General features: G+C 37.6%; 1 protein-coding gene across 2 annotated transcripts in view; it reads right to left on the bottom strand.

Annotated features, from left to right (window-relative positions):
* Positions 1-19,891, bottom strand: part of LOC139478676 (uncharacterized) — a 65,532-nt gene extending 45,641 nt beyond the window's left edge. For both annotated transcript variants that reach the window (XM_071261241.1, XM_071261240.1), the window contains exon 1: positions 19,812-19,891. The gene's annotated coding sequence lies outside the window, so the exon portion shown is untranslated. The remainder of the gene's footprint in view (positions 1-19,811) is intronic.
* Positions 19,892-25,250: the final 5,359 nt, after the last annotated feature.

The raw sequence follows: 25,250 nt of genomic DNA, 5'->3' as shown, positions 1-25,250 counted from the left end.
TCGGTTCAGGGAGAGGGAATGGTGTCACAGCAGCTCGGTACATTGATCAAGTCTTGAGACCATACGCCATACCTCATTTGCCACGTCGCCGCAACCACGAGTTTCAGGCGTTCCTCAGGGTGTGGGCTCAAGTGCCGCCTCACCCATTCCATGTATCGACGTTGCACGGTAGTCATCAATGCAATTGGCGGACGAACGAGATGCTGACTTGTGATGTCATTTTCTCAGAGACTAGTGTTGTGTTTCATTTTAAGACATTTGACACTTTATGATCAGTGTTGCCAAGTTTCATCTTTATAATATGTCTCAAATAAGGTTTCCAATATATCTATCCATGTTGACGTTTCTTTTGCGGTCCAGTATATATTGATAAAAGGTAATATGTCTTGCTGATGGATAGTTTATTCACTACTAAAAGAATCAATGATACCGATATTAAAGAAACAACAACCTGCCTATGACGTCCTCCATGTGTCATGTATACATTCCATGTAAGCTGCTCAGTCAGAAGGAGCGTTTCCATTTCGCTGGACACGTTTTAACCATCACGATCTCAATCCATACTTCTCTTTTGGATCAGTTTAACTTCATCTCACATATATCACATGAAATTCAACGGTTGGTAAAACATCCCATTAGCCACCCTGTTGTCACTATCCTTTCTAGACTAGACACGGGCCTTAATGTTATGTCGTTTTTTTTATGAACAAGATGTTGCTGATCTACATTAGGACATGTTAGACTGTACGGCATGGTACCCAGGCTGTCGCTTTCTCGATGCTGTGTACTTGTCCAATACCACAACGGTAAATATTTATCTAGCGTCATTCTTTTTTTCATCTCTTAAGCTGTGCACTTCGACTTTTTCTTGATTACCGCCTCGATCTAGTCTGGCTACTGCTGACAACATTGCGCCAAACAACATTTACTCGTTCTCGCTAACCCTTAAGGTTGCATAGATCAATGTAGCACACGCTGAACCACACGCTGAAATTGACAGATATCAAGTCTGCACTAAAAACCTGTAAATGGAAAGCTCAGTAGGTTTATGTCCTAAATATTCGCTTTGACAAATCAGACATTGCCTATGTAAATTGAAATTATGTAATTTATCTTACGCTGTACATCCGCTTCACTGAGATGAGTCTGTACCTAATTCAGTTCATGTGGATATTATGCTTCTACCATGAAAACATGTGCCACAATACTGTGGCTCGCCTGGATAAGTAAGCTTATGAACATACACTTAATACTTGCTGTCATCATCGATTATAACATATTTTCAGCATCTTGCCAGGATAAATGGACACATATAACTAAACACCATTCCTTAATCTGCAAAAATAAATATAAAGTTTAACAATCTAATGTGTTGTTTAAAACAACCGTTAAATTTACGTCAAACACGCCTTCTGAAAACCTTACATTTTTAACAACTTTTTTTAAGCTGGTCGAATATAATGACTGGGGTAGTCAGATTCTGTGATTTGGTTGATTGGGTTAATGGTGTAATTAAACTACTATATACATAGACAGGAGATACCAAACATCCTGAACATTACAGACCTAAAACATTGCTGCGTTCATTTGGAAAGTTATTCACCTCTATACTAAATAACAGTTTGGGCAATTATACTGACACAAACCACATTCTATCCGAAGATCAAGGACCACCTCCGTGGTCTAGTGGTAGAGCGTCCACCCGGGGTTCGATCCCCGGCCGCGTCAAACGCGTTAAAAGATACTTCTTGTTGATGGTGCCTGGCGCTCGGTATTAAGGGGCTAAAGCACGGGCTGTTCTGCTCGGAGTCGGTATACTGTGTCTGACTGGGGCATTCATGTTAAACTGCGGCATGGTATCTCATTGGGCTAGCAATATAAAATCGGCATTAGACCGGACTAGTACAAGCAGCCACACACACGCACAAGGGAAAATTCCAATATATCCAAAATATAAAATTTTGTATAGTTGTTATATCCAAAACTATACAATTTTGTATATATGGATAGATTTTACCACTGCTTCATTGAATTGTTTGAGCCCGTAAGAGGTATTGTTTGAGCCCGTAAGAGGTATTCTTGGGGTTTGAAAATATTACTAATGTTACCGAACAGTATTATTGCACGTGACGATAATACGTTAATACTATTTTCATTATGGCAACTATGTTTGGTTTGAAATGAAATAATTTGTATTTCTTTATGTTGACAGCATTTTACATAAGAAATAGAACATTTGTGCAGATTTTAGTAACAGATAATGTAAATAATACCGTTGTCTTAATTAGATCGCGGTTTGAAAAAGCACTGTTTGTATAACGAAAGGCTGCCGCTGTTTTAAGAAGAAGAAGAAGAAAAATGGTTTATTTAAGTGTCCAGCGGTGTATACATAAAATTACATCAATTTATACAGGAAATAGAATATATTAAAAGATATACATCGCCCGGCAAACGTGGGCCTATTAGACACTAATGTTCTTAAAAGCACTGCAAGTGCTAAAATAGTTATAGTGGACAGTGATGAATTTATTAATGGTGCACAAAATAAGTGATAAAAGTATAATACTCGTACATTTATAACAAGCATTTCTATACAATGACATGTTTTATAAAATATACAGGGGCATACAATACTAGAATGGGTTTATGACACGTTATTATATAACCTACGTTTGTACATTGATTTAATTAGTGCAGCCACAGAATAGGATAAATCATCGCACTTCATAAGGAATGTGGTTTGATCTATAGGGGTCATGAGACAAAAATTTGATGAGTATATTTCTAGCATGGTCGAAGTCACAAGATAGAAGATTAGTTATAACAGAAGTAATTGATTTCACATCGAATAATTTCTTAACTGAATTATCCCATGACTTACGAAATTTAGATGACCATCTTTGCACTATATGCATTAGCCTGTTTTCATCTGCCAAACTCAGCCTTTTCCAGAAACGTACTATCTCAATTTTTTTGCTTTGTATAGTTAGATGACCAGCCCATTTCCCCTCTTACTGCCAAATTAGGTGTTTTGTTGCCTACTCCCAAGAAAAAGCGGCAAGCTCTATTTTGGATAGCGTTAATACAACTAAATTCTTTGGTACCCCAAATAGCTGAACCATATGATAAAATTGGTTGAACTAGGTTATTGTATAAAGTAGTGAATACATCATAAGTAGGTCGGGGTTAGAAAAGCACTGTTTGTATAACGAAAGGCTGCCGCTGTCTTAACTAAATCGGGGTTAGAAAAAACACTGTTTGTATAGCGAATGACTGACGCTGTCTTAAATAAATCGGGGTTAGAAAAAACACTGTTTGTATAGCGAATGACTGACGCTGTCTTAAATAAATCGGGGTTAGAAAAGCACTGTTTGTATAACGAGAGGCTGTCGCTGTCTAAACTAGAATAACCAATAAACGGAACAGCAAGAGGGTAGCCGTTTAGCGATTGTCACGATCATTGCAAAATAATAGATAAAAAATCCATGAATTTAAAATTGTACAAGGAATCATATATAGGAAACACATTGTTGGAATAAATTCCTATTATATTACTTTCACGACATTGGTTCTGGAGTTTTCAAAGTAAAATTTAATATATATGTTTCTGTGATTTCATGTAATGGTGATTCTAAATATAAAATATTGGTTGATATTGTTTGAGAAACAGTTGTACACACCGCCCATTTTGATACTTCTACTTAAGGATGTTTGTTTAGTCAATTGACATGCGTTCATTGTAAACAAGGATCATTTGTGTGAAAGGATTACCAAGTTTGTCATCTAGTATAATGCACTTCCACGATTAGCATAATTAGAACAGAGTTTGTAATTAGTTACATCCGGACTCCAGTTAATCAAGGCAGCTACATCAGTTGAGAGTGTGAGCAACTGGAGAAGAGGCGAGCAACTCAATGTGATTTATGAATTAGTGGAATTTTAATAAATAAACGAACGCCTGTCGCATAAATGCTCCTCCCCAACCCCATCGGCACCTATTCCAAGTCTCAAAATTCCAAAATTCTTTATAAGCAACCCCTAAGCCCCCTCTTGGGTTGCACACACCACTTTCGCCCCTTTCGGAAACACATTAAATGGCCTGGCCGTGCCCGTGTGCGAAATACGCATCAGTCGGATCAGTCTTGCAAGCTGACCGTCGAAGTGTGCAGGCGTGTCGCGTGGAGCTCTGATAAGCTTGGGGTTATGTAATGACAAACAAGAAGAAGGCGAAGAGAAAGAAAAGTAATGAAAGTTCACCTCCAGCTGAGAAGGAAAGTAAAAAACGTTGTGATGTGAGTAACTCATCCAGTGAGATAAGTCTTCAGGAAATAAGAACGATGGCATATTCACAAGGATATGGACAAACAATACCCGGATTTATACAATACCCTGGCTCACCATACAACCCCCCTCCACCAAATATTGCCACCCCTGTACCGCATGGGACTGTTGTCAGCCCTACTACACAAGTGTGTGACAAGCCAGCATGGGTTGATGACTTATTTAAGAAGATGGAGCGGATGGATATTAAGCTTACCAAGCTTGATCGAATAGAAACCACACTGGGACAGATTAACACCAGGATTACGAACATGACAGAGGAAGTACAGTCGCTGAAGAGTGCGACAAGGGATTTAGAGGCAAGTGCGAAATTTCAAGAAGAAGAAATTACACAAATGAAGAAATTCATCGGAGATAGCAGAAAGGATATAGAGGAACTAAAGGACGTCATCAGGGCCTGAATCGAGTAAGTCTATTCAGTCAGAAGTTGAAAGTCTGCGCGAAAGATTATTAGACTTACAGGCTAGGTCAATGAGGGACAATCTAATATTCGTCGGTATAGACGAAACACAGGAAGAAGACGCAGAGGCTGTACTAAAAACATTTATGCAGGAACAACTGAAAATTGAACAGGATCTAAACTTAGTGCGTGTACATAGAATGGGAGCCAGAAGAGTGAATGATCAGAGACCTAGGCCGATTATTGCAAAGTTCGGAGATTTCAAGGAGCGTCATATGTAAGACAAGCAGCGTTTGATCAACTAAAGGGAAAGAAATACTATGTTAACGAACAATTCCCAAAGGAAAGAGGAAAGGCGTAAACTACTGTACCCAGCGAGGAGAGCAGCGAATAGGGCAGGAGACAGAGTTGCACTAACAGTGGACAGGCTATATGTTAATGGACAGAGATATATTCCCGGTAAAGCCTTGCCACAATCCAAGTCTAGGATCCTAGCAACAGATCATACCATAGACGAACTGCGAGCCGACACAAGGAGACCAACTGGAACACCTACATAGGACAGGCACGGGCATGCATGTGACCACTGTAAGCTTAAGGTCCTATCGCTTAATGTCTGTGGAATTCGAACTCGACTCCTAAATCCAGATTTTCTTAACAACATAAGTGATCATGATATACTGTGCTTCACAGAAACTAAACTCACAAACCTAGACGATGTACATATACCAGGATATCAAGTCTATACAAACAATCGAGGGAACAGTCATACAACTCGAGGATCAGGAGGGATATTAATTGCAGTAAAGGACAATATAAGTAAACACGTGACACTGTTAAGTAAAACATGTGATATTGCACTATGGTGCAAAATATCGAAGTCGCTCTTAAGCGAGACTGATGATGTTATATTAGGATGTGTATACATGCCACCTGAGAATAGTAAGTATTATCATACTGAATTATTTGACAAGCTAGAGCAAGATATCGTTGATATAATGAACATGTCTAAATATGTAAGTTTAACTGGAGATTTCAACTCGAGAACGAAAGACCTACCTGATTATATCGTAATTGACGAATACCTCATGGAAAATAACCTGGCAGATGATATTTTGAAACAAGATCTTGATGTACTATCTCATCATAACTCATCTATAGAAAGAACTTCTATGGATAAAGTTGTTAACTCGCATGGTCATAAGCTTTTATCGTTGTGTAAAAACAACAACTTGTTCATTGTCAATGGTAGAAATGGGGCAGACAAGTGCATCGGGAAGTTCACCTGCAAAAACTCAAGTGTAGTTGATTACTGCCTAGTCTCCCCTGAAACATTTTCAATACTCGATAACTTTAAGGTGCTAGATTATGATGCAGTCATGTCTGATGTTCACTGTAGTTTGTGTTTCACACTCTCGTGCACAAGTTATAATAATAATGTTGATACCCACGAGCGCAACAACACATCAAAATCACCTAAGGTGAAACGATGGATTCCTGAAAAGAGAGATGAATATGTAAATAGTATAAATGATGAATGTGTACATGAGATAAGTCAATGCCTAGATCTTCTAGCAGAAAATAGTACAGTAGATGGTGTAAATATCGCTGTAAATAATATTGCACAAAGTCTTGTTTCTGCAGCACAATCTACCTTTGGCACTACAAGTGTAAAGCAATTAAATAAACGTAACAAAGCCTGGTTCAACGCGGACTGTAAGGCGGCCCGTAAAGAATATCACAAACGCAAACGGGAAAAGCTAAAACAGTTCAAAACAAATATAATTTTAATGTAGCAAGTAAAAACTATAATAAAACTATTAAAGCATCTCTTAAAAATTACAAAAATGAATGTAAAAAAAAGCTGCGAGAAACAAAGGCTAAAGACCAGAAAACGTTCTGGTCTAGAAACATAAACGTAACAAATGTATTACTTACTTACTTACTTACTTACTTACTTACTTACTTACTTACTTACTTACTTACTTACTTACTTACTTACTTACTTACTTACTTACTTACTTACTTACTTACTTACTTACTTACTTACTTACTTACTTACTTACTTACTTACTTACTTACTTACTTACTTACTTACTTACTTACTTACTTACTTACTTACTTACTTACTTACTTACTTACTTACTTACTTACTTACTTACTTACGTTTGGCGATTTAACGTGCGCTTTCCGACTGGAGCGTATTTCGCACACGGAACAAATGTATTCATCTGAACAGTTTATATGAACATTTTAAGAACTTGAATGATGTTCCTAATGATGACAATGTTAATTATATTGACACTTCACTAATTCATGCACAATTAGATGTCCAAATAACCGAGGACGAAGTACGCTCTGCTGTTAACAAGCTGAAAAACAATAAGGCCAGTGGATTAGATTGTGTATACAATGAGTATATCAAAGCGTCTGTAGACAAAATGTTACATGTCTATACTAAGCTGTTTAATGTAATCCTGGACATCGGCTTTGTTCCCGACAGGTGGTTAATTGGTGAAATAAAGCCCATATATAAAAACAAAGGTGACCCAAGCGACCCTGGTAACTATAGGGGCATAACGATAGTAAGCTATTCACCTCAATAATCTCCGATCTCCTCCAAGCTTTCTCGGACTCAATCAATCTTATAAAGGAAAACAAAGCCGGCTTCAGGAAGAAATACTCAACTCTTGACAATATTTTTGTATTAAAACTCTTAATTGAACTGTACTTAAACCAGAACAAGAAATTATACTGTGCTTTTATTGATTTTAGCAAAGCCTTTGATACTATTGATAGAAACAGTCTTTGGTTCAAAATGTTAAACTCAAATCTTGGTGGGAAGTGTTTTAATGTCAAATATAATATGTATCAAGGTATAAAATCATATGTTTCCCTGGAAGGAAATAACTCTTCTTTATTTTTTTGTAAGATTGGCGTGAGACAGGGTGAAAACTTGTCACCTTTCTTGTTTGCCCTTTTCTTAAATGATCTAGAAACGTTCCTTGAAAATAAAGATGTATCCGGTTTAAAATACGTCAGCGAAAAGTTCGATTTGCAGTTAAGTTTATATGTAAAGCTCTTTATTTTGTTATATGCTGATGACACAGTATTGCTTGCTGAATCAGCATGTGAATTGAAAAGAGCACTTAATGCTTTTGAAGAGTATTGTGAATTATGGAAACTAAAGGTAAATATTTCAAAAACAAAAGTAATAGTCTTTTCCAAACGCCACAATACGAGAAATTTACAATTTTATTTTCAACAAAGTCTGTTAGATATTGTGAAAGAATTTTCGTATCTTGGTATAATTTTTAGTAACACTGGTAGATTTAGTAAAGCGATGAAGACATTATCAGACCAAGCTTCAAAAGCAATGTACGCTATCTTCAGAAAGACACGATTGCTGGATATTCCAATTGATTGTCAACTTAAACTCTTCGACCAGTTAGTACAACCGATTCTTCTATATGCAGCTGAAATTTGGGGATATGAGAGTGTAACAATCATAGAACGTGTTCACTTAAAATTTTGCAAATTTATCTTAAGATTAAAGCAATCCACGCCTGACTACATGGTTTATGGTGAGCTTGGAAGGTATCCTCTAGAAATTCAAATAAAAGTCAGAATGATTGCATTTTGGGGAAAGATCATATTAAATTCTGAAAAACTGTCCAGTAGAATGTATCGACTTCTTTTTCATATTAATTCCACAAATAATATACATTTTGGATGGTTAACAACAGTAAGAGATATTTTGTATAAGGTTGGTTTGAATTGGATTTGGGACACCCAGTCCCTCCCCAGTTTAATTTGGTTAAAGGCAAATACTAAAGCCATATTGTTAGATAACTTTTATCAAAAATGGAATGAATCTGCGACCTTATCCCCCAAGGGTAAATACTACACAATGTTCAAAGATAATCCTCGCCTTGAGGAATATTTATTATCATTACCATACAACTTAGCGACGTGGATAGTCAAATTTAGAACAGCTAACCACAGATTACCAATTGAAAAGGGAAGATGGTTCAATGTTAATAAAGATCACAGATTCTGTACATTATGCGACAGTTATATTGGAGACGAATTCCACTTTCTTCTACAATGTCTATCACTTCATGAATTAAGAAATAAATATCTCCCGAGTTATTATTGTAAGTATCCCACTATTGAAAAATTTAACCAGCTCATGGTTTGCTCCTACAAACCTCTTGTTATAAAGCTGGCGAAATACTTAAAGGATGGTTTACAACTTTTTAAGTAATAATTCAATTACTGTATATACTATGTTTGTAATTACTTTATGTTTATGCACACTGATACACGTCTGTAAATATAAATATGTATATTGTATGCTCTATATCACAATACGTGATTCATGAGTAATAAACTTCTGTTCTGTTCTGTTCTGTCGGAAAGCGCACGTTAAATCTCCAAAGTAAGTAAGTAAGTAAGCATAAATGCATTCGAACATTGAACACGCACAATCGCAGATTTCTATCGTACATTAGAGGGTGAACGTGAACGAAACCGTGCAGGATGCCTAACAGCGATTTGTCTTCAGAACACACAGTAAGCTCAGGTGAGTTTATTAATGATGATATTTTCATTCATTCATAGATATGGCGATCACGAGCGCTGACACTATAAGTGTTCGCAATAGAACATTTAGAAGACTAGACACATTGATTCACTATGTGACAACATCAAATCCAGTATTTGTTTAATGAAACAGGTTTAAAGCATTCAAAATTGTGCATTATTATAAAATACAATGTGTGTCGCTTCGTCTTCCATGTCAAATACATTAATGATTAGTTTTAAATATAATTTAAGATTACTATGACTTTTACATTATAAATAAAATTATGGAGTCTTGCATGTCGAGCCAACAAACTATTGTACATATTATTCACATTGGAATTTCTGTTTACTGTGTTTGCGGTGGACAATTCCCCAAATGGACAATTCCAAATACTACTGCGTAAAATATTAATGCTGATTTGGAGAAAATTACCAAATGGATGAAAGCAAGTAAAATTGAATCCAGAGAAAACAGAAACTTTTCTATTTCACGTTAAATTAAAGTCTTCCCAGGTGCTAAATCTAATCTTAAAATGAAAGGAATTAATATTTATGACTTTGGGAATAATATTTCATTCAGGAAATCCCTATGATTAATTGCCTTAGAAGTCTGAGATACCTTTCTGGTGTCCACCGCCGTGAACCATACTCACTCACTCAGTTAAATAACTCCTTTCACATAAATCGTTAGAAGTTATGAACAAGCATATAATACCCATATTTGGGATAATTGTACCAAGAACAAGAATTAATCCTAGATTGTTTACACTAAGATTCATTTCGGACGTTGAAATAATGCCGATGAGACGTTAAATTTTAATTCACTCACTCAATACGGACTATTTGTGGGGCAATAAGGGCTACAGGCCACGCGAAAATTTATAGAGAAACTAACAGTCATTACACCTTTTTACAAGATGGAAAACATCTTTGCTGTTAGTAATTACATTTATAGAAATCGAACCAATATACAGGCTCTATGTTGTAGAACAGAATGCTATGCCAAGTTATTCCTATCTGATACCATAAATAATTGGAATAGTCATCTGATATAGAGGATTATTAAACTTGGACAGTGTTACTTATATACAGTTAAGGCATGATACCAGATTTTGTCACATAGTCCTTTATCGCCTCGGACTCGGTTGTAGTGATTTAAACTTCCATCGGCTTAAAAGACAACATATTAAGAAACGATTCGCCTTTCTATTCTAAAGACTAAGTGAGTTTATATTCAGTGGTTTATGGGAAAATTTGTGAATTTAGCTATTTTGAAATCAGTCCATGTACATCCTACGTTCGGGTGAATTTCCACTAATGTTATAACTTAAGAATTAATTCATATTTTAAGACACGTATTAAGTATTAAACAGTTAAATAGTTTTTCTTAGTAATTGAACACCTTTCCATCAACCGCACCAAACTGTTGACCAATCGTTTTTGTTCTGTTTTAATGTATATATGTGTTATTTAATACAATTTGTATATAGGAAGCTTGGTGGGGACTATTGGGATATAAGAAATGAATACAGACTGCCATATTGTCTGAATGTCTTAACAATCACCGGGTGTGACAATGTAGACAGGTTTCTGATAATTACTCCATGAGCATACTGGGTATTGGTGCATGGGGATATTAAATGTAACAGTTTGTTATCGGGGAGATTGATAATGAAGTTTTAGTACCAGTTAGATATGATATCTATATGACTTCTTTCTGTTTGACAAAGGATTTAGGGTTTATGTGTGGGAAATCCTTTCACACTGATGGACGAAAGTCACTCAACCAGTTCATGTATTCCACATCAAATAAGATCAGAACACGTGTATAATTACAACATCCTCAGGATACCAAAAACAACGAAATGTACAAATTAACAAACATGACCAACATTATTATTTCATGATAATGTAGGTGTCATGCATGTAATTATAGCTATATAAACATATGTTTAATTATTCAGTTTGTGTGAAGTCGGACATAAATACAGGAAACAGTTGATTCTGAAATTCTTTAATCATGTACTTTTAAGTATATTTTCCCCAAATCATATTATTCCCAAAAGGGCAATTATATTCATGTTATATTTTTTCAGTCAATTTTTGAATACGAATTACGTAACATTTATGCTGCTTTGATTTTATATATTTTGTCTCCAGGGAGACACGGTTGTCACCGATAAGTCGCGGGTTTTAGATGCATGGAAATGTGAGTATAGCTCGTTGTTTAACGCTGATCCAGTGGGTGTATTGGATGAATCTTTCTATGATCAGATCAAGGACGAGTTAAGCAACATGGTTGTTGAACCCCCCTCAGGTAGATGTAGATGGAAACAGTCTGCAGGCCCCTATATCACGCGATGAGGTAGTACGCTCTGTTAGCCGCTCTAAGTGTGGTAAGGCCGTAGGCTGTGACCATATACCTGCAGAGGCACTTAAGAATGAGGCTTGTGTTGACATTCTGCGACGGATATTTACTTACTGCTTCGAGAATAATGTTTGTCCAGATATTTGGCATGAAAGTATAATAACGCCTATTAAGAAACCGGGAAGTGGCCCCAGAGATCCCCTTGGCTATCGTGGTATATCACTACTTTCCATTCCCTGAAAGATATATTCAGATACACTAAACTCTCGTTTCACAAGTTGGCTAGAAGATAATGACATATTGGCTGAGGAGCAAAATGGATTTCGAAGTAAGCGTAATACTATTGAGCACATATACACTTTGTTTTCAGTAATTAATAACAGGAAATCTTCTAAGTCCTCTACATTTGTCTGTTATATTGATGCCATGAAGGCCTTTGACCGTGTTAATCGAGACTGCTTATGGTACAAACTGAAGTTAGGAATTAAAGGTAAATTTTAATCTGCTGTAAAGTCTTTATATGACAACAGTGTATCCCGCGTATCGGTAAATGATCGGCTTACTGAAGGGTTTGACATACAGAGCGGTGTCAGGCAGGGATGTGTCTTGTCTCCATCACTATTCTCAGTATTCATTAATGACCTGGCCTATGAGATAAACAATCTAAAATGCGGTGTAGACGTTGGTGGTAGTCTTCCCAGTCTTTTGATGCATGCTGATGACATAGCATTAATTGCGCCAAATGAACATTCATTACAATCAATGCTTCACTGTGTTGCTGATTGGTGTAAGAGATGGCGAATTCAAGTTAATACCAGCAAAACTAAAGTAGTACATCATCGGCCACCATCTGTGAAACGAACATCATTTGAGTTTCAGTGTGGCAATGACAACATTGACATATGCTCATCATACAAATATCTTGGTTTATGGCTAGAAGAACACTTAAATTTGAATTCTGCAGCCAAAGTATTCGCCAAATCCGCGAGTAGAGCTCTGGGTGTAATTATAAGTAAATTTAAACTATTTGGAGGAATGCCATATGACGTATATAATACGCTATTCAATAATCTTGTTCAACCAATTTTATCATATGGCTCAGTTATTTATTTTGGGCAATCGAGAATTCAGTTGTATAAACGCAGTTCAAAATAAAGCTTGTCGTTTCTTTCTCGGGGTGGGTAAATATACTCCAAATTTAGCTGTCCGGGGCGAGATGGGTTGGCCTGCTCAGCTTACTAAACAGAAAATAGAAGTTTTCCGATTTTGGAGAAAGATAAACTCTGTTCCGCCATCTAAATGCCACTCAAAGAAGTCATCTAGACTTGTTTCACAGATTCGAAATTGGTCTCTTACCTTCCGCAAATCATGGGATAAGACAGTTAACGCAATGTTTATATCACTACAACTTCCATCTATGGATTTGTTTAATTTCTCTATTAGTGAATTCCATCTAATCACACGCACTTTGAGATGCAAGGACGCCGATTGTTGGTCACGTGATTTATGGAATGACACTGGTCATGAACATGGGAATAAGTTGACGACTTTCAGGCTCTTTAAGAATAGTCTAAATACGTCGACCTATGTCCGCTCTGTTTTAGACAGACAGCAACGTAGAACCTTGGCAAAACAACGCTGCAGTTCTCTCCCTTTGGAGGTTGAAGTTGGTCGCTACTCCCGTCCAAAGACACCACTACACCTCCGTTTATGTAGGTTATGTGACCGCCAGTGTGTCGAACACGAAGTACATTTCCTCACAGAATGTGAATTCTACTCTGATCTACGATATGACTATTCTCATTTGTTTTCTCCAATACATACTTGTCTAAGAAGTTTAACCCTAGAAGACCAATTTATATATGTTATGCAGAATGATAGTCTAGCTATTCCCCTAGCCGCAGTTGCTACTGCTATGTATAAAAGAAGAAAATTTCAACTTGCATTGTAAGTAGTGCACTTCTGATCCACAAGTATCTCACTAAACGATACTAGCATAATCTCTTTATATAAAACTGAGCTATTTTTTTTATCTCTCGTGTCTCATAGGCCAACCGGCCGGGAGGTATATTATATATTTTGTCTTGTACTTTGAATGTATGTATTTTTATACTACGTGACACGCAAATAAAATCTTATCTTATGTTATCTTATCTTTTATAAGACCAATGTTGTTGTTACAGACCCAGGGACCGACTAGTTTCCTTACATGTCATAAAAGTGCCGGGACATAATGTGGTGGCAATACATTCTCTAATTAATACCTGTCACAAAGGGACGGGCCATTTGGGTTTGTCCGCAGGGAATGTGTTATGCAATTTGTGTATTCACGAAATAACATTCAACAAACTATGTACGTAGTCGGGTGATTTAGGACTGATGCATTTGTACTTCGCATAAATAAATGAATGACATTATTTTCTTAATCGTGTGCGAAATACGCATAATGTCGGAAAGCGCAAGTTAAATCCCCAAATACTGACTTCGTTCCTAAATAAATCACAACCCTCACTTTAAAATAATTTTAATGATGTAAATCACGTATCTGTCACTTTTAATGTAGAATACGTCAGTCACTCAACCAGTTCCACTATTATTTTCCCAAAAGATTAAAGATTAAAAACAGTTATCAAGATTTAATTTCCATATCTTCTTAAATACTTAATCTTAACATTGAAACTGCCATCTTGATGTATTATTCTGTATTGAATGACATTAGATATATGCTCCTATACCGCCGCTGGTGTCTTAATTTGCGAGAATTAAACATTTGGTTTGCATCCAACCATGCGCGTGCCTAATTATACAGCGTCAAGCTTTCAGCGCGCCAAATAAGTTTTTTCCAAAGTAGAAATTATCAAGTTTCCTTTTGCTAGAACATATGCATGCTGTTGTGGTTTTTCAAAAAAATCTTCGTTCTCTCTGTTGTTAACAATATTAAAACAACAAGTACTATAATATAATACGGAAATATATTCCATATTATTTACGCATCCGGCTGCTCACAATACAATGCTAGTAAACAATATTTGTGTCCTAGGGACTGAATACCAATTAGACCAAGCCAGCTCTACAGACACTGCATGACTCTCTCAAAGACAGCAAGGTACATTATACAGTTAATTGAAAACTGTAATCTCAAACATATCTAATGCTACTTCAACACTTTATCATATACTTAGCAGTTGAATATACTGTAAAATTGAAATTGATCCTTTATTAGTTTACAGTGGCGATTCTTGCAGGCTTTTTAATGCAGGCAAGGCCCGTTATGTATCATTTAATCTTTATCTTTCTCACTTTCTTATAAAGGCATAATGATCGATAATCTCTTCTGTTTCGGTGTGAAATGTTAATTTATTGTGAGTAAGGCTAATTCCTTTTTCCAGACATTAATTGATCACTCACCAACAACTGACAAGGGATTACTCCTGGTTAAGGCAATACTAAGTGATACAGTATACTGCAGGTTAACTAGATTAATCAACTAATTAAGGGTTAAATGAGATTGTTTACTTAGAGTGTGATGCAATCCGTTTGATGTCGAATTACAAAGAGTGAATCTTCAAAAAGGGTAAGCATACCCAACACTACCGGTAGCACCTGGCATTCCCAAATAGTGTTGTTCTAATACATCAAGCTATGATACTGACACGTTACTTCAGGGTTATCGGAATAAATTTGAATTTGATTTTCACATATTTTCCTCCTTTGCACATGAGCATATACATGGATATACATGCATATGCATTATAAATTTGAAATGCAATTGTAAATAAAGTTGTTGTTTTTCTTCAGAAGAGTCGTAACCGAGTCCTCGGGATACGCAATCGCAACCTTCCCGTCCAGAAGAATCAGAGGTACGAGGACGCATTAAAGATAGCTGAGTTGATGCCCTCCGAGGAAAGTAACTATGACGAAGACGGCATAAAGATTTTTTTACAGTACGACCAAAGAACTGCGAGTCGACGGAACTGCAGATGGCTCACTGATGAGACATACATGAAGAAGCTGGACAGTACAGCAGCTTTCCCTGAGGCAAGACGTGTCCGTTGACCACCATACAAAAACCCATTCCCTGACATGAAGAAGGATATGTCATGTGTCAATAGCGAGTATGGAATCCCGTAGTGCACGTACGTCACTATATAAGTGCAATACTTTTGGACGCGACGTTAAGCGCCATTTCACCTCACCTTCACCACCGAAGATCAAGCAGGTTTCTGAAAAGAATACTTAACTACCGATCACCTTTTTACTGAATATAATCTCTCTGAATTATTGAAGATTAAAAAAAGGAATGTGCATTGATTGACTATCATCCTACGATCCTACTGATTTCCAAAACAATGTTAGATTCATTTCAGATGTATTGTGTCAGTTGGAAGTTTAAAATCAATCATTCGAAGCCACAAATAATTATATTAGTCAGGGCGAAACAAAAATGTAAATGCAATCCTTCACAAGTGATAATTATATGATAGATTATGTCGATTCTTATCAATACCTTGGCGTCACTTTTCAGAAAACTAACAAATTTACAAAGACTAAGCAAATCCTAAATGAAAAGACCCGTGAAGATTCCGGGTTAGAATAGGTCTTCAGCAACCCATGCTTGCCGTAAAAGGTGACTATGCTTGTCGTAAAAGGCGACTAACGGGGTCGGGTGGTCAGGCTCGCTGACTTGGTTGATGTATGTCATCGATCCCAGTTGCTTGGATCGATGCTCATGATATTAATCAATGGATTGTCTGGTCCAGACACGATTATTTATAGACCGCCTTCATATAGCTGTAATATTGTGAGTGCGGCGTTAAACAACAAACCAACCAACCTAAATGAAAAGGCAACCGAAGCTGTGTTTTTCGATTTAAGCCAAGTAAGCAAACTAAATCTGTCTGCTGATTTATTTTAAGACTTTTTGATAATTTAGTTACTCCTATTTTTCATTACAGGGTTTTGAAAACTTATCTTGATTTGAAAATATACATTTAAGATTCCTTAAATATAAATGTTTAAAAAGGAAAACTATTCATATTTTTATGATTTACGAGAGCTTGGTGGATATACAGTTGTCAACTTAAAAAGCATTTCTTTTGGTTTATGGAAAAGCCTAAAAAATATCCCCTTTAGTGTATACGCTTATTGATAATGACAGGATTTGGGAAAACTGTAATCACATACGGAGAATACGGAAAAAGGTATTTTTGATCAATTAGGATAAAGATATATATGAACATCACAGACCTTTCCAAGAATTATATCTGATAAAAATGCTTGTTTGTTTAAATATATCTATGATCTGAAAGATATCTATGAACAAACATGGATAGCAAACATAAACAATTCTTCGAAAGGAAATTTTCAAGAATCTAACTTGCGCATTTTACCTAAATCTCAGTACATCAAACCACCATCTGCCGGTAACCTACGCGATCTTTATGACGTCGGAGATGAATTTCACAAACTATTTCTGCGTCAAGCATTTCATAAAGCTAGGACATGTTTTGTACATAAATAAATTGAATCAAATGTATCAAAAATTAATTATCTTTTTAATAGCCTAACATTTGGAACGTTAAGAAAATCGTCTGTATTTTGCAATAAAATAAGTGAGTGAGTTGGGTTTAACGCCGCTTTTAACATTATTTCAGTTATATCATGGCGTGTCAGCTTATTGTGGGAGGGAAGCCGGAAGTGATGCAGGTCTAAGAGGTTTATCACTTCGGTGAAACCCACGAGCACGGGTATGGTGCTGACAAACCTAGAAACATAATTGGGGCGAACCGGGATTCGAACCCACAATCATAGGTTTCTGGTGTGCCCAAGGGGCGCCTTAAACGATTGGGCCACCCGTGTCCCCCTGCAATAAAATTAAGCCCGTGTCCCCCTGCAATAAAATTAAGCCACGTAAAATCATTCACTTACTTTGTGTATACTGTGCATGGGAGAAGGTTTAATATTTAGGGAGATATAGAGGACATTTCCTTTGTTTTTGATCGGGAAGCTCATAATATACCAATAGTTGTTTCCTTTGCAGCAATGCAACACCAATGGGTTAAAGATTATTACAAACTCTTGAACTTTGAACAGCCGTTCATTTATTCGCATTAAAACAGATACATACCTGGATGTTTGATGCAGATAATCAGGAAAATAACAAACCCAGCTTTTGACCTGTGTAAAACGTCATGTGACCAATATTGTAAACTATGAAAGCAGCAGCTCTCCTTCCTGTCCCATAAAACGACCTGTGTGTGCCGACTGTTGTTTGGGTGTCACGGAAAAACAAATACCACAACTCTGTTTGCCCCCACTTGCCACTTCTGTACACGTAATATCCTCGACAATCACCAAGGGCACGTTGTACACAATGCCACCAGCTACAGCTGCGCTCGGACCCGCACACCAACTTGCCTACCTGCTTAGTCATGGCCTTCTACTTCACAGTTACAGTTGGACCTCCCGCGGTATCACTGTGATGTATTACCTACCTCCACTTAACTGAGCATCTTAACTTTTGCAAACTGCTCCGACAAGATCAGTAAAGACAAATTAATTCAAATTGTATGACAAAATATTGATTTTCCCATTCATCATAATGTAAAGTATTTCACTGATTGACTGCTGGGAACGAAGTGTTGTCTAGGGAAAAAGCAAGGTACAGACGCCTCGCGTGACTGGCCCTCGCGTGCAGAATAAGTTCATAGTATCAATGCTTTTTTCAGCAAGTTCAATCAATCAATCAATCAATCACAACGGTATTGATATTTACATAAAACAACATGCTTCAAGTGTGGGAAAGACCTTAATAAACGTACGTTTGTCGGCTTGGTGATAAGTTGATCTTATGTATTCTGAACGACAAAAGAAACGAGATATGTATTATGGTACGAATATTTTAGACCATGACTTCTCTCGGTCCTATGTTGTTTCCAGTCTCTTCAAACACATAAGTGCAAAACCAGATGATATGCACTTTTGACATCACAAAGTACATATCCAAGTATGCTTTCAAAAGGACCCTTTTACATTTCTGAATTTGGAAAGTGCTTATGATGTGATGTTTGTATTGAAGGTCCATGTCTGAAATATCTGTCATTCCAGACAAGATTCAATGCCAGATCGACCTCGTAGTGGCAGGTCTCGAGTTACTGCCACACATGAAGACCGTCAAATGCACAGGAACCACATGTATCATCTGTTCCAAATGTCCATGGAACACGACAGGAACCCTTGCCAATGTCATTAGTGACTCCACGGTTAGGCGTCGACTTCGACCGAGAAGTGTACGCTGTAGATGGTCACCTGTCCGTCCGGATCTCACATCATCGTCAGACCTATCTTCGGTTAATTGAAGACATCGTCAGTGGCGAACCCACTTGTTATTGTATGTCATTATAGTGGTAAATGGTATCGGAACCCAAAGCTTAAGGATGTCCGTACGAATGTCGTGGCATCAGTCTTAACCACAAAACTGCTCCTGTCATCTTTTAAATGTTGCTAGTAGTGGTAATGACGTGCAGTGCCACGCTACATTGGTCATATTTTGAGGCTGCACCCAATTTGTCGGACATCCGATTCCTCAGTTTCAGCATGAAAGTGCTCGACAGCAGGACTGAGAAGGCTTTTCTTCAACATCCATAGAGCACCTATGGGATCAGAAGCAAATACGCTTGAACGAAGTGCGTCCCGGACCAAGAACAGCCAATGACCATGAACTTCCATTACCTAGGTCACATATGTAGACACATCAACAGGAACACAATAAACCGTCTTTTTTCACCGCCATGAATCAACGGTGTATCGCGGTCCTCAACGCTAAACGGCGGACACACTCTATGTTGACAGCCGTGTGACAAACACACTTGTGTAACAACGAACTGTTATATCTGCAACTTACATATTGAGACAATGTCCAACCACAATGTTTTTTGGAGGAGCTTGGAAATGGGAACGTTGCAAATAATTTTTCTCTCAAAACATTGCGAGTTCATAAAAAATAACATGACCTAGAAAAAATATCTTTTCTTTTCTTTTGTGGTTCTGTTACTATAACGTATATGCTGTGTGTGTTTACAGGCACTATGCAGGAGTGGACGTTGTACTACTTACCCTGGTCAGCGTGCTACTGTTGGGGCGGATTACACTCGAGGTTGGAAGCCAACTAAACTCTTACAACTCCTCAACTCCTGTCAACATTTAGCAAGGAAACGTCACATTTCGCTATTTATACAAAAATGTCACGTCAAACATGTCACGTGATTTGTGAGCATTTACCGCACCCCTGCCGTTATCCAATCGGAGCTAGGGGTGTGGCTGTAGGTCAGATTCACCTCTGTCTGAACTGTTACCCCAAAGACATATCTATTTACCTGATGTCTTCTCTCAAATGTCGAACAGCACGTGACAGACAACGCATCTGTCTTTTCCCGCAGTGTTTGTATGTGACTACCTCCACACAATAGCTCTGAAACAAAACATAATATACGCCTACACTGTACACGATATACGCCTATATTTGTTCTGAATATCCTACTATACCGTGTACGGTGTACATTTTATACACCTATACTGTACACGATATACGCTACACTGTACGCGATATACTCCTATACTGTACACGGTATACGTTTATACTGTCCACGGTATACGTCTATACTGTACACGATATACTCCTATACTGTACAGGGTATACGCCTACACTTTACACGATGTACGTCTATACTGTACACGATATACGTCTATACTGTACACGATATCCGCCTATACTGTAGACGACATACGCCTATACTGTACACGATGTACGCTATACTGTACACGATATATGTCGATACTGTAGACGACATACGCCTATACTGTACACGATGTACGCTATACTGTACGCGATATACTCCTACACTGTACACGATATATGCCTATACTGTACACGATAAACGCCTATACTGTATACGATATACGTCTATACTGTCCACGATATATGTCTATACTGTCCACGATATACGCCTATACTGTATACAATATACTCCTATACTATATACGATATACGCCTATACTGTATACGATATACGCCTATAGTGTATGCTATAGACGATCAAATACTGTTTTCCAGTAGCATATTATAGGGTAGACTATGTATTGCTATAGACGATCAAATACTGTTTATCAGTAGCATATTAAAGGGTAGAGTATGTATTGTAATAGACGATCAAATACTGTTTATCAGTAGCTTATTAAAGGGTAGACTATGTATTGCAATAGACGATCAAATACTGTTTATCAGTAGCATATTAAAGGGAAGATTATGTATTGTAATAGACGACCATAGACCCCTTAAGAAACATAAAGTGAGTAATTACATTTACATCAGCAGAGACCATAAGCATAATGATGAGTAGGATGAACAAATAATTGTGTCAGCAAGTACACGAGATAAGGAGTACAGCAAACTGGTGCACGTGATGTTCGAGGGAGTTATTGATAGAGGAGCGACCAGAGACTTCCTTGCCTGAGTGCAATGAAGCACGTTTGCCACGGAGTGTGTAAGTATTCGATGTCAACACCCCACGTAGTTGAAGACGTGTTCAATGAATCTGAGAAAAACGCGGAATGCAAACAAATATTTAGATATCTATAAATATCTATATCTATATAAACCAATTAAAAAACACTGACAAGGAATATTTCCATACTAATACAAACTTCATTTACAAATCGTAAAAAGACATCCAGAACGTTTATGTAATGCAATATAACCCTAACAGAAAGTCATAATATAACAAACAAATGGTTGCCTTTCAAAAATGGAATAAAATCCATGCAGAGCAAAACGTGTCTATTTAAGTTCCAGGGTATGTAAGCTAACTCGCGAATAACATGACTTGCTGTCAGATTTTGACGTGTATGCCAGTTGATAGGTGACAAATGTCGGACGTATCTCAGACATAGATAACTTAAGAATTGACCTTCACTTTGTGTGAGTTCATTGGAGTATGAACCTTTATAGAGTGAGGGCCAAACTGTGTGAACGTCGGAGCTGGCGACGACGTTCATTCAATGTTTTGCCCTCACTCTATGAAGGTTCATACTCCAATGAACTCAGCCAAAGTGAAAGTCAATTCTTATAATGTTTTTATCACAATTTCTTACCTCAAAGGATATAGGCCAAGATATAAACACAATTATATGTAGTACGCGTGACTTCATGTTTACTCGGACAGCCATACAAGAATCAGCTATGTCGCGGAGCAAAATAGTTCCTCAAAAGGAGAGTTGACATGAGCCTATGGATGCACAACTTGCTCTTCAGAAACATCTTACGCAACACATGTGTTCCAATAATATCACTATTAAATGAGAAAGGTATGTTAAGAATTACCTCAGTAAGTCAGTCACAATGAGAGCGCGTCGTAATACATTTACATCAATTAAGTACAAGATGTCAAAGTGGCCGACACGATAAACGTAACGGGAGAGATTTCCGAAGTTGTTAATCAACCTGTGTTAGTCATCATTGATCAACTGGCCGATCATTGAAAGGTGATTATAGATGCGTCAAACAGAAACAACGGTAAATTCGTAGATTGCTGGAGACGGTCACTGTCAGCCCAGACACGGATCGAGTCGATACTACGATAGTTTGGATGTGCATTTCTTCGTTTGCTCATTAGGATGGGCCGTAGCGAGGATATTCGTGAACAATGGTACAGTTAAGCTCTTATAAGCTCAGAAAGAACTCTTATGTATGCTTTCGTGCTAGGGAATTCTCAGGGGTTTCCCCAGGAATGTGTTTACGTCATTTCAAGAACACGATGTCGGAAAAACGTATGAACGTCAAATTGTGTCGTTTATACACTTATGAACGTCAATTTCGCGATCATGTGACCGACCTCTCGTCCAATGGAAAATATATCAGGAAATATATTCCTTCGAGCACACGAGTCTACAATGTCACCAAAGGACGCACCCGCGAAATGTGTTCAGTATCAATTATGAAAGGCCTGAGTACTCTAATAATTCATCTGCGCATTATTTCAGAGGCGTGTGTATGATAAAAAAAATCGTCAAGTCATGACCCATTTAATGAAAAATAGTTCTTTCTTAGAACTGAACTTTACATCTTTCTTTTTTTAAACTGCCTGTGATGCGATATACTTTCTTTTAATGAAAACGGTATCCATTAATTCGTAAAACGAAGTTTGTAGCTTAAACATGTGTTAATACCAGTGAATGTACTGCTAATATCTCACTAGATTTAACAATTGAAGTATAAAATAAGGGTTTAACGAAATATGATTAAGATGTGATCGAGTCGATATGTGTAGTACATTGTGAATGTATATTCAGTGACGTACGTTTGTTTGTTTGTTTATTGTTTAACGCCGAACAGAGCTATATTCCAGGTTTATGACGGCCATCTGTAAATAATCGAGTCTGGACCAGACTGTCTAGTGTTTGACAGCATGATCATCGATCCATACAATTGATGCGATGGCACGCATCAACTATGTCAGCGAGCCTGACCACCCGATCCCTTTAGTCGCCTCTTACGACAAGCATAGTCGCCTTCCACAGCATGTTTGGGTTGCTGAAGACCTATATATATTCTACCCCGGATCTTCACGGGTCCAGTGACGTACGTAGTACATGTAGTAACAACCGGTATTTCTACCCGTGTTTGAGAAGTGTCATTTCCTGACATTCTATATGTAAAAAGAAAAGTGACACTATCAAGAAACGGATAATGATCATTCACATACGCTGTCGATGCATCAGGCTATTTGGTCTTGAGATACCTTCCGCGATTGGATTAATTTTTGGGTAGTTGAGGGGAACTGCTCTAACTTGTTTATCCAGAATTTGTTGTGCTCTATGATTTTACCCCAGTATTAACTACATATATTTTTTACACATGGATCATAAACAACACGAAGGCATACGTAAAAAAGGTAGTTTGCAATGAGGTGGAAGTCAGAGATAGTTTCGTAACCGTTCATGTTTAGAAATTATATTTGACGATTATGTATATGGGTTTTAAAATCAACACTCACAAATTGTATAAGAAATAAGGAAAGAAGAGCAAAGATATCCCCAACAATCGTGTTTTCAACAGCCTATCGAGGAAAGGTTTTCAGCATGCCATGTCATACAGCCTTACGATGGCAACCCGCGCGGAGGTTGACACACCGATTTAAGATGGAGCAGCGGTTGTCTTGTGGAACCTCAGACTGAGGTAACCTTAGTTGGGTTTATCTGTTGTAACGCGGACTTGACTGTCTACATATAGCTCATGTGAAGTAATTCTCAAAATAGCTCCGATGATGTACTACGGGTCTGACATGGTTAGAAAAATGTGCAAAGTCACGAGGCTAATCAGAAGGTATATGAAATAGTCACATGATAAACAGCTTTAACACCTTATCGAGAATGAGTCAAACCAGATTTAGCTTTACTAAATCAGAACAGGTTTCACCATGCTAGATCTAAGATATATTTCAACTACGAGTGACACACCACACAACTGATAAGATAGAAGAATAAGCCGAAATGTCAATATAACTGACTTTACAACCAAACCACTAAATAACTGTGAAAGACTATCACCAACACATGGATTTAAATCACTAAGTTTAATAGCCACGAAAGATAGATGCATGAAGTAAAATGTATTGAAAAGATCAAAATCTCAACGAAATCAGCATTTAAAATGACAATTATACAACGTATGATATTGACAGCGGACCGAATTGAGGTGGGGTAGCAAAAAACAATGGCTAAAGCGCACACACAGAAGTTCAATGACACGTCACATGTATGACCACCCCCAGGTACAAGTAACGCAAAAACTCTCTGGCAGAGAGGAAAAGTCGGTTGGATACGTCCCCATTCTTCTTGGATGGCTTGGATCAGTTCTTGTCTGTTGGCTGGGAGGATATGGCCGCTGTCGAACACGACGATCCATATCACCTTTATGTTCTATGGTGGCATATCTGGGAAGCGTGCGGGCGACGGCATCCCGTTGATGTCAGGAAACTTCTCTCCGATTCGGGCTGTATTGGGTCTGGCGTTGTCATGCTGCAGAAATGGTAGGGCGATCGGATGACTGCAAATTCATTTGAAACTGACGCATAAAGGCGGAGGTTTCAAATATATTATAGGCAGTCGTTGAATGACAATAACAGTCGGCAAAAGTAACAAACGTTACTGTTTATCGATATTGTAAACCTATCTCCGGAGTGTAGCGTTATAATGGGACGATGCGCGGTTTGTCGCTTTGATATGTTGCCTCCTCATGCGATGCGCTTCGAATCATCACAACATTCCATAGTGTGGACGACGCTATTTTACATTAGGGGTTAACTGTACTTCAGTACAGGAAAACACATAACACACAGATAATATTTCAATTGTTTGTTTTATTTCCGATTAACATGTCATTACTATGTTTTATATTTTAAATGGCAAGGAAAGGAAAATTAATTCTCCATTGAAAATCACGTATGCAAACATCTTCCTTACCTCCCTTAAATTTGACTCGTCTGTAGTGACAAAGTC

The sequence above is a fragment of the Haliotis cracherodii genome, unplaced genomic scaffold (assembly GCF_022045235.1).
Source record: "Haliotis cracherodii isolate W230 unplaced genomic scaffold, xgHalCrac1.p SCAF_4, whole genome shotgun sequence".
NCBI classification, from domain to species: domain Eukaryota; kingdom Metazoa; phylum Mollusca; class Gastropoda; order Lepetellida; family Haliotidae; genus Haliotis; species Haliotis cracherodii.
The sequence above is the reverse complement of the archived record's forward strand: the minus strand, read 5'-3'. Positions and strand labels throughout refer to the sequence as shown.